The 4,343-nt window shown below is 44.0% G+C and overlaps 1 non-coding gene across 1 annotated transcript; it reads right to left on the bottom strand.

Annotated features, from left to right (window-relative positions):
• Positions 1-1,107: 1,107 nt before the first annotated feature.
• On the bottom strand, positions 1,108-1,245 carry LOC114815606. Its single transcript, XR_003763405.1, has one exon. It is a non-coding gene; the product is annotated as a small nucleolar RNA SNORA7 (small nucleolar RNA).
• Between the last annotated feature and the right edge of the window lie 3,098 nt (positions 1,246-4,343).

Genomic DNA, 4,343 nt, shown 5'->3' with positions numbered 1-4,343 from the left:
AGTGATGTGGGGGGAGGGGTGGAATGGTGGAACAGTGGCACTGGGGAGATAGAAGGAAACCAACTCTTCCCCCTTTCCCAGTGAGCCTGGTGTGGAACCCTGGTGTGTGGAAGGAAAGGGGAAAGGAGGGGTGGTGGTTCAGTGTTCCTTTCCTCATGGCTCAGTCTCAGGCACCTGGTTCCACACATGAAGAGTCTGAGGCTTTCCCCTCTCTCTGGGCACAGATTCAGGCCCTGGGCGTATTGCTGGGAGCAGGGGGGCAGTTGATAGGATGGTTGGCAACCCTTCCCTTAACTTCCAAGGCATGGAGGGGGGCACTGAGAAGGCCAGGGTTCCCTCCCTCCACTGTGGTCCCAGACCCCGAGGGTGTGGAGGAGCAGATAGGGGCATCATCAACACTCCCCTTGACTCGGTTCCAGACCCTCAGCTTGCACTGGGAGGGTTCAGGAATGGCTTCCCCTTCCATCTGGCAAGGTCTCAGACCCCTCTTGTCTAAAGGAGGGCCTCCCCACATCCTTAACATTTATGTATATGTGTTTATCCAATCACATGTCTATTATTTATTTGGATTATTCAGTTAGTAAATACTTTTACAACTGTCCTCCATTAGAATGTAAGCTCACTATGAGCAGGAAAAATGTCCCTTGGTTTTGTGCATCCCAAGTAAAGTGCATTTACCCCAGAGGGTGTTCAATAAATGCTACTGCTACCGCTACTAGAAGGTGAGAAGGGTTGTGGTCAGAGGCACAGGTGGAGAGGGTAGATTTTAAAAGAAAGGGGGACATTTCCTTTAGTCTTGTCTTATGCTACTAAGTCGACTCTGACTCATAGCAACTCTATTCTCCACTTTACTCATGGAGGATCAGATTAGGGCTTTCACTCTCCTGTCTTATGCTGTCGAATCGTTTCTGACCCTTAGCGACTTTGTGGACACATCTCTCCCAGAACATCCCAGCCCCACCTACAATCGTTCTAATAGTGTATTTGTAGAATTTTCTTTGTAAAAATAGGGAAGTGGTTTATCACTGCCTTCTTCCACGCAGTAAACTTGAGTCTCCACCCTCAACTCTCTCCCATGCCACTGCTGCCCAGCACAGGAGAGTTTTGACTTGTAGCAGATTGACCTCCACTCACTAGCCACTGCTCAAACTAGGAAAGGAATGGGTATGTCCCTGCTTGACTCTCCCTCCTGTAGCCGGGACTAGTAGAGTTCTGGAAACTCTCCAGGTGTGATCCTGAGAGAGGGCTCTTCTCTTGAGAGATGGCCAAAGAGGAAAAAGTGGACGTGGGAGTGGAAGGGAGTTTGAGAGTTAAGGAAAGCTTTGGGAAGCTCACACTTGATCATTTTAATTTTGTCATCAACTGAGTGGATTAGGTGGATGGGAGTCACCAGAAGGGGTGTTCACATGGAAGGTAAAGGTCTGTATTAACAGGTAAACTGATGGAGGAAATGGGCATAACTGAGAAATGATAAGCACTGTTTACCAGTAGTGATCCTGAAAAATGCCGACTTGAACTGCTGTAAGGGTTTTGTTCGGGTGGATGGAAGTGCCTGAGGAAGTACCTGGCAATTAAAGCTGTGTTTTAATTCAATGTGTTCACTTGCACTAAACTTGTGATTTCTGGGCCCCACATGGCCATGTGACTCTTTATAGGCACCCAAGGTCTTGGGCTAATGTCCCTCTGTTTCACTGTCCCTAAACATAGAGGTAGGAGAAACAAAGTTTTCATAGTGATCTCCTTTCTGCATCTCCTCTTGATTCTTCTCCCTCAGAGCATCCTACTGAATGTGGGTTTTGCACTTTTTGGTCTCAGATTCAAAACTTCAATATCTTTCAAGCAAAGCTACAGTCTAGTATGTCTTTTCCAACTGGGTTAAGGGGTTCCAGCTATTTTACTTTAGTTTACTTAAACAGGTGTGAATTTGTCGAAACAATCACCTAAAGGATGATGAATGCTATTAATGATAGTAATACTGAACATGGTTAATTACTAAGTGCTTCCTAGGTGCCAAATCACTGTGGTAAATATTGGGGTTGATCAAAGGGCTTAAAATCGAAGAGGTGGGGATAGCCAGGTATCTTCACCCTATTTTACAGATAAGGAAACTAAAGCTCAGGTAGGTTAAGCGATTTGCTCAAGGTAACAAAGCAAGTGGGTAACAGATCTTGGGAATCGACCCTTGGTCCCCTGAATCCTTGCCAATGTTGTTTCCATTAGACCACTGCTTTAAAAAAGCATCCCTCAGTAAGTTAGTCTCTGATATCATCACTGAGAAGAGAAGCAGCAAGGCTTAGAGGAAAGAGAAAGGGCTTGGGAGTCAGAAGACGGGCTCTAATCCCGGATCCGCTGCTTGTCTGTTGTGTGACCTAAGGCAAGCCGCTTAACATCCCTGTGCCTCAGTTACTTCATCTGTAAAATGGGGATTAAAACTGTGAGCCCCGCGGGGGACAACCTGATGACCTTGTATCTACCCCAGTGCTTAGAACAGTGCTTGGCACATAGTAAGCTCTTAAGAAATACCATAACAATAATAACTATATTATTATTATCACTAGGAAGGACAGCATCCCAGAGACCCAGTAAACTTGCCTATCCTACAGCTTAAGTTTCTTCTTGACTACTTAGCACTTAGCCGTATGTCTCTATAGTTATATACATTTTCATTTGTTTTGCCACTTTGTTTAAGACTCATATTTTGGCATTTATCATGCCATGTCTCACTTTATAGCTTGTAATCTCCTTAAGGACAGGAACTGAGTCTTCTACTTCTGAAAATCTCTTTGCAACTAGAATAGAACCCTGCAACAGCGTGGCTTAGTGGAAAGAGCATGTGCCTGGAACTCAGAAGGATGTGGGTTCAAATTCGGGCTCCACCACTTGTCACTATGTGACCTTGGGCAAGCCACTTAACTTCTCTGTGTCTCAGTTACCTCATCTGTAAAATGGGGATTAAGACTAAGAGCCCCATGTGGAACAACCTGACTCCCTTGTATCTACCCCAGCACTTAGAACAGTGCTTGGCACATAGGAAGCATTTAACAGTTACCATAATAATTATTATGATTAAATAGTAATAACAATAATAATGATAGCATTTGCTAAGGGTTTACTCTGTTAAGCACTGTTCTAAATGTTAAGGAAGATACAAGATGGAGAAACAGCATGGTGTAGTGGATAGAGCACAGGCCTGGGAGTCAGAAGGTCAAGGTTCTAATCCCTGCTCCGACACTTATCTGCTGTGTCAATTTGGGCAAGTCACTTGCTTCTCTGGGCTTCAACTACCTCATCTGTAAAATGGGGATTGAAGCTGTGAGCCCCACTTGGGTCAGGGACCGTGTCCAACCTGATTTGTTTGTACCTACCCCAGCACTTAGTACAATGCCTTGCACATAGTAAGTGGTTAACAAGTACCAGAATTGTTATTGTAATTATATAAGACTTTTTTGGGTTTGTTTTTTATGGTATTTGTTAAGTGCTTACTTTGTGTCAAATACTGTCCTAAACTCTACAAGTGACTTGGGTCAGACAGACCCTGTCCCTCATGGGGTTCACTAAATTGGAGGGAGAACAGGTATTTTACTAATATAGCTAATTTTACTGTTGAGGAAACTGAGACACAGAGAAGTTAAGTGACTTGCTGAAAGTCACCCAGCAAGCAACTGGCAGAGCCACAATTACAATGCAGGTCCTTCTGACTCCAAGGGCCATGTTATATCCATTAGGCCACGGTGCTTCGTCAATCAGGTCAGACACAGTCCCTGTCCCACATATGGCTCACAATCTGAGTAGGAAAGAGAACAGGTACTGAATCCCTATTTTAGAGATGAGAAAACTGAGGCAGAAGGAAGTTGAGATTTGCCCAAGGTCACAAAGCAGTCAATAGTACACCCTGGAGGACAAAAATTGAAGCCCTTGGAAAAATAAACATTGGGGAAGAGAATGGCTACTCACTAGCTAATCAAGAACTAATAAGAATAAGAACTAGAAAATCAATAGCTGATTGCAGCTAAACAGCAATTCTAGGGTAGCCAGAGAGTACACAGGCAGCTATCTGGTGAATTTAGATAGCCATGAACAAGAAAGCAAATGGTCAAAAGAATAAAAGTGGTCCTCTAAATTTCCACTCATCAGCTATTTTATTAAATTCCTGTTTTGCCTAGACACCTTCTCAGTGCAGAACCATTAATCATCTTTAAACTGATTTCATCAAAGCTGTGTCCACAAAAATGTTCTGTTTTGGGTTGTAACTATAGTTTGGATTGATTCATGATGTGCAGTCCACAGATGTCAAAGAGGGCAAGAATCCTGTTGCGACTCTCTGGGTAGAAAACTGAGCTCAA

This window comes from Ornithorhynchus anatinus, chromosome 1 (assembly GCF_004115215.2).
Source record: "Ornithorhynchus anatinus isolate Pmale09 chromosome 1, mOrnAna1.pri.v4, whole genome shotgun sequence".
Taxonomy (NCBI): domain Eukaryota; kingdom Metazoa; phylum Chordata; class Mammalia; order Monotremata; family Ornithorhynchidae; genus Ornithorhynchus; species Ornithorhynchus anatinus.
This window is presented reverse-complemented; position numbering and strand designations above follow the sequence as displayed.